We start from the raw sequence: 17,285 nt of genomic DNA on the forward strand, positions 1-17,285 counted from the left end.
TACAAAGGTTATTTAGTCAGGAGCAGTGAGCACTTGTATTTTTCTTTGACAGCATTAGATTTATTATTAGTTTGCTTTCACTTTAAGAACGAAGCACGGATTTAATATACTGATACACATGCCTTTTCTTTCTCAACTGTTTACATTAAGACATATGCCTAACTGACTGTGTTTACTATGATATTCGCCAAAACGCGCATTTTGATGTAATTTTGTCTGTATTTATTCATCCATACACAAAAAAGCGGAAGAGAGCTCAATTTAGTATTCTCGCGGTGTAGATGCGGCTGTCTGTGTGCGTGCGTGCGCTTCAGATGTGTGCGCAGAAAACTTCTCACACAGCGCGCGACTGTTCAGCAAACAATCCCGAGCGTCTTTTATGCTCACCTTGTGCCTTCGGGGAGTCCTTATATCGAGTCCTGATACGTGAGTTTGAACGAGAATGCACGCGTTGGCGGTAATGCATGCGTGCGCTTCAGATGTGTGCGCAGAAAACTTCTCACACAGCGCGCGACTGTTCAGCAAACAATCCCGAGCGTCTTTTATGCTCACCTTGTGCCTTCGGGGGGCAGTGCTTATATCGAGTCCTGATACCTTGGTTTGAACGAGAATGCACGCTTTGGCGGTAATGCATAGACAGACATTGTGAAAATGTGGACCGTGCCAAAACAAAGGTGCCTATTTATACTACATATATCGATATTTTACATGTGGCATCGATGCATTGTATCGTCAGACATCGTATTGATGTATCGATCCATATCGATGAATCGTTACACCCCTACCGAGAACCGTGGATTTTCACTGGTATTGGTACCAAATACTGAAATTTTGGTAACGTGACAACACTACACTCATCTTACACCTACATACTGGCAGTATTGTTAGCGTCATCCACTCAGTTTTCATTGGTTAAACGCAACACTGAACAGTCATTAGTGCCAGAAAAGTTTGTCAAAGAACAGACAGTCTCCATTTTGTACCCGAATGACCCATTCAATGTACATAGTACTAAATGTTCCTTTAAATAAGAAAAAAGATAATGTGAAACCTGAAATCTGCAGTCAAATCTCACTTACACAACTGTGTGGCAGTGTTAATTACACTTGAGTTCAGAAAGCAGGTTGTATTCCTGTCACGATGAGTGAAAGCTCAGTGTCACTGCACTCTTAAGAGCGAGAGGATTATGCCCTTAAATAAGGCAGGGTTACAGAGAGCTGTGAAGTATTAAATATCCGTCTCAGCGAGTGTGCAAGTGAAACTTTAGACGTCTTAACAATACCACACGAAGGCCCGGCTGAGCCATGGTCTAAGACTTCTGTTCATTCCACATCCTTACAAGCGAAAAGTGAAATCTAACGCTGCCGCTCTGATGCGAGGGAAGAAACAGACCTCTCACCAGCAAGGTCTATTTGAGAAGAGTGGGAAGAGATTAGAGAGAAGCACAACCAGGTGTGCGTGAAGTTTGGAAAATGTGGGCTTCAGTAAGGTCCGGTGAGCCAGTGCAGCTCCTCGGAAAACTCTGGGTAACATGATAAGTATTGACCCAGTTAAAACCAACTCTTCAACAGCTTGCCAGTGCTGAGAGAAAGAGAGGTATCCCTGCCACCAGTGCCAGGAAAATCAACTCAGATGGGCTTCCAGACCAAAACGGTTAAGGAATTATACTTTAGCAGTGACCACAAAGGGTTTTAAATATGAAGTCCCATGGGAAACACACACAAAATCACTCGCAGAAGTGGTCAGCGATCCTTGGCGGGACAGAGTGTTCAACTCTATTGTTTGGTGGAGCCCTTATGGAAAGCATCTAGGCTTTATGGGGATTCTTCAGCTAATCATTTACAAGCACTGACAGGCATGAAAGATATTAAAGCACTCTGGGTACTCAGGAGGCACGGAGCTCCTCACAAGAGCTGTTACAGAAATCCATTTAGCGGTGTAAATCTCCATAGGGCATGGTTACGCAGCACTGATCTGAAGTACAAAGCATGAAGTCAATGGCCCTAGTGAGACTTGAAGACATTAGGTGTTTCCTAACAGCATGTCTGCAGCCTTCAAGTGTAAACAAAGAGATTAAAGTAAAGGTATGACCAAGAGCAAAAGAAAAGGGTGGGAAAATAAAACAAGCAGTCAGCAAGAGGGGCAAAGACGACTTACAGAGGTACAACATCCAGTCTGAACTGATTAAGGCAGCATCTTTTGTTCACCCCGAGATTTCGGCTGCACACTGGAAGCTCAATTCAGAAGCCGTAATTCTAAACATTCAAGGATTCCCGCCTTCGACGTCCATCAGTCAAGCATGTGTGAGAGAAACACCCGTTGTTTTTGTCCGGCACAAATCCACTCGGCAGAACACAGATGTCAGTTAAGTTTTCCACCCCCTCCGGTGCGCAGTCCCGGCTGAGTTGTTGTGAAGCACGAGGACTGAGGATCCTTCTTTGGTGCGCTCCTGCAAACTCTCACACAGAGCGGAGCACTGTCTAGATGGCTTTTTGTAAAATTGCAGTTTTCCAGGACTTCATTGTAGTTTGTTTTTCCAAATGTTTGATGATGTGTTTCGGTCCTTCTCACTCCATGTTATTTGCAATTCCTCAACATCCGAGCACACTCACTATATGCTTAGTTTGCTGGCCAAAAGTGGTTTGGAAAACACATAGAAGAACAAAAAAAGGATGATGAAAAAAACAGTTCTCCCTTTGCATCTGTTGTGGTGTCCTTTCACTACACATTCTCGTTTCTCCAGACTCCGTCCGTCTCCCCCCGTTCCCAACCCCCAGCGCCTCCCCTTCACTAGCTTTCAATGGTACAGTCCCTGGGACAAAGCGCAGGGCCGGTGAGCCAAAAAAAACAGTGGGGAGAGCTGTGAAAAGGGGGTTGCTCTTGTAGGAACACAGAGCGGTTCTCCAGCGTGTGCCCTTCACTCTCCATCCAGATCCTCAGGGACCAGCGCAGTCGATAGGAACAGAAGTGACAGAGAAAAATGTTAGTGCTGCAGTGAGAAGGTCTGGAGAATCCTTCATGAACGACAAAGGCTGCTCGAGGCAGCAGGGCAGCTTTGTCTAATAATCACACTATTGTAGTGGCACAAAACACAAAGCGTGGAAACAAAGAGCCTCCATATGTCTCGTACTTTGGCAGGGGGTGTTTTCTGTTCAGAGCCATTTTTAATGACCTAATTATCATGTTCATTGATGAAGACAATAAGGACAGGTCAGGATGGTCAACTAGTTCAACAACTGACTATTCAGTTAGTGAGGTTGATCAGTTTAATGTAGCTTTTTTAAATGGACAGTACATAAAGAAAATTCTGTTATTTACTCACACTTGTGTCGTTCTAAACCTGTGTGACTTTCTTCTGCACAACACAAAAGAAAATATTTTGAATGTTTCAAGCATTTTTGTACTGGTGAGGTCCAAAACATTGGAACCACCTAACTTTCATTGCATGACGGAAAAAATAAATAAATAAATTCCTGACACAAGTGTGAGTTAATAACTTTCATTATCGGGTGAACTATCCCTTTAATATTTTAATGGTGGTTAAAGTGAATGAACTTAGAGATGCAACTTCTTGGAGATTTCAGTGTGCTGGAATCTGAATTTCAAAATACATCGCACTATAATTCCTGTTACTACAACCATCAATACATAGCTTTTGCATAAAATTTACCACATCAACAATACATTAAACAATTACTGTCAGTCTGCTGTGAGCAATGTTCCTGTTATTATGCATAATTTAAATGCTTGTTTGTGAGAATGATGGTCATTTTGTGTAATGCAAAAGTTATCTGCTGAATATCTGTCAGCTGACTGATTGTAATGCACTCCACATCCCTAACAAACGTATGTGTTTTGTTTCTGTTGGTCATGATCCTAAACCAGAGTTATTATACAGCGTTTTCTTTCCACCAACTAATCAACTAATCCTTCGGACAAACGATTAAATGCGTCTAAATGTTCATTTATAATCTAGCTAGAGTGGGCCAATTGTTTTACGATTACCATGTATACATGCAGGACGAAGCCAACCTACAATAAACTAAAGCATTTACAACATTTTAAAAAGAGCTTTAGTCGGATGGAAATCAAACCGTTTATTCAAATGTATTTACTAATTAATCATTTTGAAGGTTTAAACTGACTTCTAGTTCAAGGTCCAATAGTGACTCCAAAGAAAGACAGATGGGGCATTGCTACTCGCCCATCTCTGCCCCATGGGATCTCATGGGTACTGGAGATAAGACATGGCCTAAGGCAGTGACTGTGACAGAAGTACAAAAAAAGTGCACACAAATACAAAAGGCACAACATTTTTAGCTGTAAATCAGTGCAGGGGATAGAGAAAAGAAATAGGTCACTCCAAATTACATCACTTGTGCCATCACAGCACATCTGAGGGCAATTAAAAAGATTTTCCTGGAGGAGTGTTGTGAAACGCAGCAGCCAACCACACGGAACGCAAGAGGGATCCAACAGTCCTGCTATTCGACCTGCAGAAATGAGAAATCCTTCCCTGGAGTCCCACTCGCTCATAAACACATGGCTGCCTCAGTGTGCACGTGTGAGTTTGTGGAGGGAGGCTGGCTGGTATCAGTTGTGTTTGGATGATTTCATGGAGGTGGAAGAGGTCACGCAGACCAAAACAAATATGAGAGTTTAGGGACTTCAGATGAAATGTGAGGATGAGTTTAAAAATGCATTGGCTTAAATCTATGACACATGACGTGCCATTTGCTAAGATAAAGTGTGTTCCAGCAAGATTAGAAACACATATGATGCAAGTCAACAAACAAATAATTCTCCTGAGGAAAATCGGCAAAGTTACACAAAGATGACCTTTAAAGGACCAGAATTGTGATCCCACTGAATAAAGAAATGCCAAGTCGTATGATTATTCAGTTCCTCACTAATGTGACTGGATTAGCGGCAAAAGAGCATTCTTAAGGGTGGACACATTCCAGCGGAAGATTTAACATTCTTAAGCATCCAGTTCCATAACAAAACCAGAGTGAGAAAATACACATTCCTAAAACCGAGAGGAATGCACTATGGATGGGACAGAATTAGTCAATTAGTGAGGTTGAACTAGGGGTGGCCGATATATCGGTAGATAAGTTTAATCGGTAGAAATTTGTCAACTGGTAGAGATTTTGGACTATCGTCTCTATTGCGGTTACACTCTCACTTGACATTTCTGTGCTACGTGGCCACGAAAATGCATTGTTTGCACGCGTTTAAAGGGTTAGTTCACCCAAAAATGAAAATTCTGTCATTAATTACTCACCCTCATTGTCGTTTCAAACCCGTAAGACCTTCGTTAATCTTCGGAACACAAATTAAGATATTTTTGATGGAATCTGAGAGCTGCCTGACCCTGCAATAGTCACGCAATGCTGATGTTGTTAACATTAACAATTTGAGACAATAACAATAACAATAATAATAATTTTAATAATAATTTGCTGTGTAAATAGTTTGATGTGATATGAGCTAATTTAGATTAAATCACCATTGGTAGCGCGATTTATTGTAATGCTTTTTTCCTCAGTTGGTCAGAACAAACATGGCAGACTTGTTGCTTACTTGTGCAGATGACAATATCTGGTGAAAATGCTTATTGAGTCATATATTCCAAGACGTAGGCTAGAATCTGTGAGTGCAAAGTACAATATCCACACCGGTGCGGTGACTGACTGCCACACATACTCCTCAAAACATTAGATTCATCCGCGCTGGAGCCGTGCCACCGAACAACCCACGCAAGGAAGATAATTTTGCAAGTAACTGCAATTCCAGGTTTTCAAACAGAGATGGCGACAAAGAGGCAAAACTTACGGACTGCAGCTTTAAAATCCTTATTTTTTTACTTAATTTTGATTGATTTTATACAGATTTTCTAAATCTGACAATAGTTGAGACAAACTTGTCCGTTACAGGACAGAGATGATTTTGGTTATAATTCCTTTCGGACAAGAACGGTTTCATATTTTTGCACAAGATGGAGACAAAGAGGCAAAACTTACGGACTGCAGCTTTAATTGCTGACTGTTTACTATTTTATTTAGGCTAGTATTAGTTGTTTGTGATATTGACACTGGTGATAAGAATTACTGTATGATTAAGAATTAAGATTTCTATTGTATCAAACATTTTGATATCATAAAGACCATTTAAAATGATAGATATATCATTATCGTGAAATAAAATAACTCATATCGTGATATAAGATTCTGATCATATCGCCCACCCTTAGGTTGAACAGTTTGATGTATTCTATAGTATTTGTTTTTAACATTAACATCTACAACAGCATATATGTGTTGAAATGTGGGTAGTTAAGAACTGTTTGTATAAACAATATTACCATTTTGTGGCAAGAGCCACAAAAGCAGGTTCTGCAACTCTGAATTTCAGCAAAGCTCAAAAGAACCTTGTACTATACAATATTTTGGTAACACTTTAGTATAGGGGTGCTCTGATCAGGATTTTTGAGGCCGATCACAGATCGCGATCACAGAAAGCAGTATCTGCCGGTACCGATCACCGATCGCTTAAAAAAAATAAAGCCTTCATTTTATCATTTATATCTATTTATAGTGATACTCCAATCAGGATTTTTAGACATTTATTCAGGGCCTGAATTTCATTTTTGAAAATGGGGGGGAATTCCCCTCTTAGGTGTCTCGTGTGAGAGGGGAAGCAGCACGGACTGTGCTTTCACACACAGGAGTCCGCTACTGATCCATGGCTGTTTACCACAAACACAACATTTATCCATTATTTTGATTTCAAATCCAAACATTGTAACTGAACTTATATTAAGTTGATCAAGCAAGTGGCAAAACATTTAAACTACTTTTCTTACGTTATCACAAACTTACCATTGACAGAAATAGTCAGCTCTAATTCCTTTCCTTTTGCATTGAAATCTTTATTACATGCAATCCAGCGGTACATAAAGAACTTTGTTTTCCTACCTCCACAAGTGCCATCTATTATTGCCTTGATTATCAAAAAAGGGCTCTTTTCCTTTAAACCTAGCCAAAAAGCCATATGTGTTGACTGTGAAACACTGTAGACTTTAGTAATACGCATTTATGGTGTAATTACTACATTTTCGTGCCAATCCATGTTCATATTTACTGCAAAAAAATGCGCTGTTACTTTAATTCAGTGCTTGCAGCGCAGCAAAAATAAGACTCCGTGCAGAAACGATCTCTGCACTGCTGCAGACGCACCGCTCGTGGAACGCACTGCCGGACAGCAACCGTGTGCGGTGTGCACTTTATTAATCTGTTAACATGAGCGCAGAAAAATTACGCACCACATTCGCACTGCAAACGGAGTAATGTGAACCTGGCATTATGTGTGTGCGCTGCGAGTGTGCATGAGCGGACAATCTCTAGAAGAGCGTGCGAGCGCTGAATGGTTACACTGGCAAGAATTAAAAAGTAATGCAATTTATAAACTTTAAAATTACGTCTCACACAAGGTTTTCAAATTACTTTATAAGTTATTTAATGAAGAAATATGAAGGTGAGTACCTCACCTTCAGCATTATAATTATTTCACCCGCGCCGGACAGAGACTGAGACGGTGCCGCTGCATGTCGTGCCAAACCTCTCACGGCAGCGTCATCAGCTTGAGATCGTTTTTTTGAGATCGGCCTTTTTAGAGACCGCCGATCAATCATCCCAACGTGATTATCGGCCGATAGTGATCAGTAGCCGATCAATCAGAGCACCCCTACTTAAGTATAAGGACCAATTCTCACTATTAACTACTTGCTTATTAGCATGCCTAATATTAACATATTGGCTGTTGTATCATTAGTACTTATAAAGCACATATTCTGCACGACCTTATTCTACATCCCTAATCCTACCCAATACCTAAACTTAACAACTACCTTACTAACTATTAATAATCAGCAAATCAGGAGTTTGAGGCAAAAGTCGTAGTTAATGGTTTGTTAATGGCGAGAATTGGACCATAAAAGAACGTGTGACATATATTTTCAGGATTACAAAGATAACATCTTTAAATTTATCCCCTTTACATTGTCATCAGTCAACATCAAAGACCACTTTTGTTACAAATTTACCAGCAAATTTCAAGACAATTCGTATTGGACCTCAAAACTGCCTGCTGTTATTATGCATAATATTATGTTGTAGTAATTTTGCCAATGTATTTGTTGAATTGGAATATATGGGCAACATGAACTATGGAGCAGGACACTTCATCATCCACTAGATACATTAAAATAAGACTCTCTCTTTGAACAGCTATACACATTATAAAATTATAATCCAATAGTGACCTAGTTCATCCAGATTTGCCAGAACAGAGGCTGGGCATCATGCCAGCATCGCCAGGGCAAATTCTTTACATGATTCCGCAAATCACACATTGAGAGGACACTCAAGGAAAAGGGAGGTGAACATGTCTTGTGAGAATGGTCAGGGAACCATTCTAGGGTGATGATACAAACGAAACATTAGCATGCTGAAAAAATCTCTTTGCTGCGGACAGGGTGGGACTGTGGAGGTAAGAGCAGGTCTGTGAGTATAAAGTGGTCTTCCCACACGCTCTCCAACCCAAGGGGTGGAATGAGTGGTATTTTTAACGGGCTACAGAGTGTTTCTGAGTGCATGCGCCCACAGGGCAATAGTGGAGTGCTCCATTGTTTTATTGCAGAGGAGGAACCCAGATACAGCAGAGGATGACATAACTGCGCAAAGTAGCTCTGACAGGATTTAAAGTGGACAGGAAATTGAAATGGATAAGATTCAAGCACATGGAAGAGGGTAACAAACAAGAAATATCAACCTCCTTATAAAATTACTATCAAACATGAATTCTCATTGAAAATCTAGTCAAACCTCATCGAGTCAGTTGTTGGATGGCCTGTCATTGTAAAGCTGAATTTTCAGCAGTCATTACTCCAGTTCTTAGTGTCACATGACTCTTCAGAAATCATTCTAATATGCTGATGTGTCTTTAAGAATCACATTTCATATCACGTTTTTTACTGCTTAATATTTCTAGTGGAAATCTTTCTGACAGTAAACTTTTGAATTGTAGTATTCAGGTTTTGATAGTTTTAGCATTGAAGTTTTAATTAATGTGCTGCGCTTTTGCTAATAAACATTTTCTTTTTTATTTATTTAATTTTTTTTTTAATATTTATTTTTGGCATGTTCACCTTTATTACGATAGGACAGATCAAAACGGACAGAAAGCGAAGTGGGAGAGAGATGGGGGGCGGGGGTGGGATCGGGAAAGGTCCTTGAGTTAGGATTCGAACTCGGGACGCCCGTAGTGCAACAGCGCTCAATAAAACCAATAAAACCTTCAGAGTCTTTAAATTCATCCCATTTAAGGTATTGGATGGGGTTCAGTGAACCCTTATGTGTTTTGCACATTCCTAAATTGAACAACATCCCACTAACCTTTGAAACATACAAGTGTTACTTACAAGGGAAGTATCAAATAAAGGCATTTTTTCTAAATAACACCGGGAAAGAAATTAATGCATACTAAAAAGCCTCAGAGTCCTTCCAGAACAGTCCTGCACCATTAATGATTTAAGCTAGTTTGTCAGCTCAGCCGTCAGACATAAAAAGGTGCCTGCACACCAAAAACGCATTGTACTGCACAGATCGATAACAAAGCCAACTCAGCAGCAAGTAAACATCTCAAAGAGGTCTTACAGCATGGTTTCTGTAAATGAGGTCCACAGCTACACAAGAGCAGAAGCTGTCAGAACAGCACACCGTGGGACACAGGTACAGCAGCATGAGGCTTAGCCTAACATGTATTGCATTTGTATGCAGCCTGCATGGCCAGCTTTTCCACAAAGAGGAAAAGATTGCATGAAGCTAATAAACAAGCTGCTCCAGCAATGCTGAAATGCAGGTAGAGACTGCAGGGAGTGAATGGGGTAGTCTGATGCTCTACAGAGAAATTCTTCAGTAAACTGCCCTCTTCTGAGATTGCTGTCATTTGTGAGAGCAGTTTGACTCCTGAATCACCATTGTTTATTCGCAGAGGGCATGGGGCAGGGCGGGGCTAGAGGGAGATTGGCAGGGCAGTCAAGTTCCCCTCCTCCAAGGTCTATTTCACAGGCCATTTCCTCTTGATATCTCTACCCCACAATACCAGCTGAGACATTTTGTCATTAACAAGCATACGTGGGTCAACTGACTGACATGATTTATTTGGCCACACATGCACACATTGATGGATATATATGCACACTGTGGTCTGAGATGCGGGCAGACCACATGAGCCGTCATGCCCTGGGTGTGTGCGACTCTTCAGGGTTTATGCATCCAAAATGCTGACTTGGCGACTGTTCTGCAAAAAAGGCAAAAACATGAATAAAAAGCACAGCTTGCATTAAAAGTAGTATTTTTTTAATGCAAGATCTCATAACCAAGTGCTTGCCAAATATTAAATGTCACAAACTGCTTTTAGCTTCACAAGGTCTTTATTCAGTGTTTACTGCTCCCTACACACCAAGCAAGGAATATCTGTTCACTTCACTTCAAACTGTTTAACTCTCTCCTTACGTTCACTTCACTTCAAACAAATATTGATCATTTGAGCTTTCTATTCACCAAAGAACCCTGAAAAAAACGCATCACTGTTCCGACCAAAGTATTAAGCTGCACAACTGTTATCAACATTTCTAATAAGAAATGTTGATAATCAAGTAACATTTCTAATAAGAAATGTTACTTGATCACCAAATTAACATTTAGAATGATTTCTGAAGAATCGTGTGACATTGAAGACTGGAGTTATGGCTACTGAAACTGACATGTTAAAACATTAATATAAAGTGGTTATTTCAAATAGCAACCTTTCAACTATACTGTTTTTACTGTATTTCTGATCTAATAAATGTAGCCTTGGTTAGTATAAGGGACTTCAAAAACACAGTAGTGTATTTATTACAGCCTTTAATTTGATGCACTTAAAACGCAATAAATTTTCCTTTGAAAATAACCGATTTGGGTAACTTATAGTACAGAGATGGTGTGCAATGAAGGACTGGTTGGTAAATTTCCATTTGCACCTCATGTGTAGCGATATATTGATGTACAGATGTTCCTAGTGTTTTCAGACCAAACATATATGCTCCCTGAGATTTGGTTTCTCACTTAAAATGGCAAAATAGCCTTTGGATTTCATTTCACAGGGCACTATTCAAAAATTTGTAAACACTCACAATGTGGCATCTAATCAATTTACCATTAAACAGGATAGGCTAAGATGTGCCAACATACATAAATGCCTGCTGAAAGAAGTAAAACACAAGAGAGTATTTCGTGAGAGAGCGGCTGCAAATACCAGCCACCGTAGGAATTGGAAAGAGAGCCATGCATTAAACAACAAAGAACTAAACTGATGGAGTGTTCATGTGTGGAAATGAACTCCTGGAACAGATTAGTTTTATACTGGAATACAAAATATAGATACTCAGTCATCTAGGAGGCAGAATTAAACTAAATATTTCCTTTGCCTCATAAATCTGGATAGCAATGTTAACAAAGCAGACGCTATTTCCTATAACTTGCCCATTAGCACCAGATGGTGCTGATCAACACATCAATACTGCCCTAAAAATAAACAGCTGACCGGTCCAAAGCAGAAAGAGAATCCAAGTTTCATGGATCTGTGGTGGGAATGAAAAACAAGCAGAGAGAGTTTGAGAAGAGAAATGAACAAAGGGGCAAGGAAGGGAAGGAGAAAGTGGCTTAGTATTCTGTTCATTCAAGAGCCCTTAGTTGCAAACACAACTACCACCCACTCTTTATTAAACTAGCTGATTTGATAAAGAGTATCGTGCTCTGGACTTGCTGTAACAAGACGTGACTCCACTTCAGATTTACATCGAGGGCACGAGCAAGCGTTCATGTCAATGTGATGGCTGAACAGTGACAGCAGCCATACTGGCCTGTCTGACCTGTGGGTTAGAGGCTGCATCTCTGCTCCAGGCTGCCTAATAGCTCAGGAATAAATGTGTCATGTGCAGCAGCTGAGGGGTAAGATCATTTGACTTTTTCCATAGGCAATATAAATGACTAAGAGATATGAAGATAGATTGCTAGAGAGATACAGAGGGTAAATAATAATAGTCAGGCTGTCGAAGGTAATTCAAACAGCCTGAGACAGAGCTGAGAATAGTATAGGACTGAGAAGCACACAAGATTGATGTATCATATCTCGGTAATAAAATTTAAGTTGATGAGATGGGAAAAAAAGTGTGGGTCTGCTGAAAAATGCAGCTTCTAGCTAGTCAAAAACTGGTCTTCATCAGGTCCTAGCAGGTTTTGGTTGTTGATCAGATGGGCTACCAGCCAAAGTGGATTTCTTAAACCATCTTTGTTAACTTAGTTAAAAGCTGGTAGAGCTGTACCTGGTTGAGCTAGTTAACTAGTTTAGTTGGTTCCCTTCCAAGGGAACTGCGCACTGCGTCCTCTAGCGGTCGCTTTGGGGAGGACGCAGTGTCTCATTCCCTTCTCAGGGAACCATGGTTACGTATACTGGAGACGTTCCCTTTCGAGAGAACTTCGCACTGCGTCCTCTCCAAAGCGACCACTAGAGGATGCAGTGTCTCGTTCCCTTCTCAGGGAACCATGGTTATATACGTAACCTGAGACGGTTTCTTGACTAGCTAGTAGTGCTGTGTTCAAAATATCGATACGACGATGTATCGTCACAGAGATTTGACGATACGAGCATCGATACAGCTGGCCCTGTATCGATATTGTGGCACGTGTGCAGCAGTGGACCGTGCTTAATGTGCGTTAGATACAGTTAAGACAGCGCGTTAGTTTAGAACTCTTCTAGTTTTTTTTTAATCGTAGAGACTGTGTTAATTTGTGCAATGATAACCTACCAGCAATGTAAGTGATTTTTTTTATATATTAGAATGAGTACATTACACTATAAATTTATTAGAACGAGTACATTATTATTTATGGGCTTAAAAACAAGATGCAAACAATCAGAATATTGTACCTGGTTGGGAGTGCACAATGTAAACATGAAACATATGCCATTACCTATATTGTACTGTGGTACAGTTATGGAGGCCCTTCATAATGCAGAGGTCAGCTGCCTGCTCTGCCAATAGTTAGAAATGGCACTATAGTAAGCAGTGTTTAATAAACAGCTGTTTTTCTAAATTCTGCTGAGGTGAAATTCAGTGCAGTCCTGTATCGTGATACGTATCGCATCGTGGCCTCTGTATCGTGATACGTATCGTATCTTTGCTGGTGATACACAGCCCTACTAGATAGTATGACCAGATTTCTTTCAGCAGGGGATTATTTTAGCCCTAAGTAGGGATGCACAATATTAAAATCTGGGCCGATAATGTATTTCACGGAATAATAATTTGCATATTATGGCCGATAACTGGTATTAGCTAATATTACCATTTTGAATTAATTAATGAATAAATAAAATTAAAACAAACAACTAATACTAAAAACTAAAAAAGAGGTACAAGAGAATTAAGGCATTGCAACATTATAATGTACAGAATGAAAAATCGATATTCATTTGGAAATATGGTAAATTTCCAGTGTTATTAGATGTTATTATTATTATTATTTTTTTTTATATAGAACAACTTTAAGAGAGCGTTAGTCTACGATAAAAATCAGCCAATGAACGGATACAAATATGTCATGTACTCCAGCTAATAGGCTTCCCATATCCATGCTGCATATGAAAAACTTTTTGGTTAGAGTCTAACCAAGGCTATTTAATATTCTAAAAATGCAGCAGGTGTAACTGATATGAGACAACCAAGCATACATTATAAAGAGAGGCACGATGGACCACGGCGAATGCTGGGCATTGAGCACATTCTCTGGCACAGGACCGACCCAATGAAAGCTCTGGGTCGAGGGTCATATATCCAGAGAGTATACCGAGTAGCTATATGAGCCTGGAGCAGAAAATGGGGGAAGGGACAGTGGCACACTAAAACACAGCCTCTGCCTTTACACATTCACCAGCAGGGAGGGGTGCCTATGGAAACTATTTCCTCCGGTACCAGTCTCAGAACATTGGTACAACATACACGTGTCGTCCCGAGCGGTATTCTTGTGCATTTTCAGCGGCTGGTGAACTTAAGTCATATCTGTAATTGAATCTAAGTAGTGCTTTTGTCTTCAACTGGCTGTGGTGAGTGGACGGTGCCAGTTACCACACACTGCGGTACAGGGCTGAGCAACGGCAATGAAAGGAACCAGAAGACAGGCCCTCCATTGTGTGCGAGCATAAACCAAAAGACAATTGGCCACCGTATCCAACAACACAATTAAGATGTTAAATACAAAGTCACCTCCGGTGTATTAAACCACAACTGTTTAATGTCAAGCAACATAAGCAGTGCAAGGCACAAAAATAAAGCATTTAGGAAAATCTAAACCATGTTTTGCTAAAAGCAATGTCGTATAACAATGTACAGCAGTGCAACAGTAATAAAATCAATGAGTGATGCTACAGTCAAAAGGGTCAATGCCACGTGAGCAATGTAGCGATTATTGCTAAATGTTTAGCAGTGGGGGGCATAAAGCCCTCCCTTAGTGGCACACTTTAATATAGGCAACAGCTTCAACAAGGATACAAATGTACTAAGAAAATGCACTGAGAATACAATTGTATTCACTATTTCTATATAAATGCAAGTGAACTGAGGCCTCACAACATTATAATGTACAATATAAAAATGAATATTCATTTTGAGATTGGCTAAAGATTACATTTAAAAGTGTCTTTAAAGATCAATTTAAAGACTATGTAATCTGTAGATCACTTAAGATGAGGGCAAATGCAAATCTTGTGGAAATTAGCATGTACAAATATATATTGGATATTAACTGTTATCAATCAAAAAGAAAATAAATCGTACAGCTACACTACTGTTTGCAAGTTTGAGGTTAGTAATTTTTAAAAATACCTTTATTTAACAAGAATCAAAAGTGACAGTAAAGTAAAATTCTGTTCTTTTTGAACTACAGAAATATTAAGCAGCACAACTGTTCTCAACATTAATTAAAAAGAAGAAATGTCTCTTGAGCTGCAAATAAGCATAGAATGATTTCTGGGGGATCAAGTGACACTGAAGATTGAAGTAATGCTAAAATGCTGAAATACAGGCTACAGAAAATTATTTGCCATCATAGGAATAAATTATATTTGTACTGTATTCACTGTATTTATGATCAAATAATTGCAGCCTTGGTGAGCATTAGAGAGTTCCTTCAAAAACATTAAAACAAAAAAATATAACTTTGTACAGTAGAGCATATTGTGCATCCCTAATTATTAAGTGAATTTGTCAAAATGAAAAAATTTGGAAAATTATGAGCATGCACAAATGTCTAATATCAAAAAATACATATATCAACAAATATCTAACTATCTATCTACCTACATACCTACCTATCTATATAGATTTACATATACATATATACACACAAAATCCCTGATAACCAATATGATACTGATCAGTTCATGGCAACACATTCAACAAAAGGCTCGTGGACAACAGTGTTTCTCTGGAGCTGTTTCTGAATGCAGAGAAACCCAGTCATTCTGCTGCTCTTTTGGGAGTATCAGTCAGTGATCTGCCTGTAATTACCAACCATTCATAAATCACCAGCAGAAGGATGACATGCAGGGTTCTGGTAGGAACACTGCAAACACGGCTGATGTATCCATGCCAGCTGTTGTTGTGCTACCACAGACTCATTAATTCAGGGCTGCAGAACTTCTCCGGATTTTGTTGTGTTTTGTGCATAAACCATGATTATGTTGCAGAGTAAAGAGAATTATTGATGTTCTTCATCGTCGCCATGGTATCCTGCTACATGGCCTGCAAACTGGTAAACGAAAGAAGCTGCCGCCCTCTACTGGACACCAGCGCAGGCTACAACCTGCTGTATTCTATATGATGGTTTACACAGTGTTAAAACAACAATAATCCATAAACAGTAATACAGAAATTTCGACGCTGCAGCATCTGAATGCGAAAAAGCTGTCTCCTATTTTGGCATTCCCAGGGCAATTCCTCCAAAGCAGGATTACTATTCAATGTGAAGGCCCCCTGAAGAAACCACAGCTTCACTCCCTCCCAATTGTCTGGCCCTCAACACCATGCCAATCTATTTTCTCATTCTGTGAGCGCTCCATTATACCCTTAATCCCAAACACAGAGGCACAGAGATCTCCGACACTGTCGCACCACCCCACCTCCTGTCCCTATACAACAAGGCGCTATTCAGCATTCCCACCAATCCTTTTAGGCTTTTCACTGAGCCTTGATACAGTTTATAATGAGAAATGTAAAATATGTGAAAGGGAACAGCAATTCTGAAAAGACACTGAAGAAGCCGAACCTACTCACCTAGTCTGAAATACAGATAAGTAAAATTTTCTTTCCCACTTCAAAAGAATGAATGTCGAAAATAGGATCAGGTACACTGGGCATTATGTACAAATGCATCATTGCTTCAGGTCTAGCACCGTTATGTTTTTAGATGTAGTCAAGTTAAAAATACTTATTCTGGTTCCATCTGTGCCCTGTCTACCTGTTTTTGAAAGAAAGAACATGTCCTGTAAATGCCCTCTAATCCTTCCCAGAGTGTTGAGCTCTGTTACGGTCTCAGACCGAAAGTCACCATGTACAGCGCTGACCTAAGCTGTCACACAACTCTAACCTAGTGGTTCCCACCCTTTTTCTCAGGGAACACAAGTCATATGCTTCACGAGTCATATGTTTCACAAAAAGTCATATGCTTCACAACCCCACCCCCCTTTAAATTAAACTTTTTTAAAAAACTAATTTACGGAAGTATTTGCAGAAAGTTTGCGCATCGTATTAAATATCTTGCAAGTTCATTTTTACCTTGTGCATTCTTTCAGTGTTGAATAATCATTTGTTTTCATCACAATTGAATGCTAATAATTTTTAGATTTAGACATGTTTTTGCAGCTAGATGGAGCTCAACATAATGTAATAGAATGCAATAGAGTCATGCTAGAGGCATTAAGAGAATTTTAAAAACGCAAGACCCAACCAAAAAAAATCTACCTTTTCGTTTCGTTTAATTTTATATATGATACTTTTAATATTTAATAAATATTTAATTTAATACAAGTATATTAAACAGTGCCTCATGTCATGAATTCCCCGTTTATTTTTTTATTTTATATAAATCTCACAGTTTTCATATATATATATATATATA

General features: G+C 39.6%; 1 protein-coding gene across 4 annotated transcripts in view; it reads right to left on the reverse strand.

The window, feature by feature from the left end:
* LOC107756108 (rho GTPase-activating protein 32-like) overlaps window positions 1-17,285 on the reverse strand; it is a 135,995-nt gene that overhangs the window by 38,666 nt on the left and 80,044 nt on the right. The gene's annotated exons all lie outside the window — the stretch shown is intronic.

The sequence above is a fragment of the Sinocyclocheilus rhinocerous genome, unplaced genomic scaffold (assembly GCF_001515625.1).
Source record: "Sinocyclocheilus rhinocerous isolate Xijiao unplaced genomic scaffold, SAMN03320098_v1.1 scaffold682, whole genome shotgun sequence".
NCBI lineage: Eukaryota > Metazoa > Chordata > Actinopteri > Cypriniformes > Cyprinidae > Sinocyclocheilus > Sinocyclocheilus rhinocerous.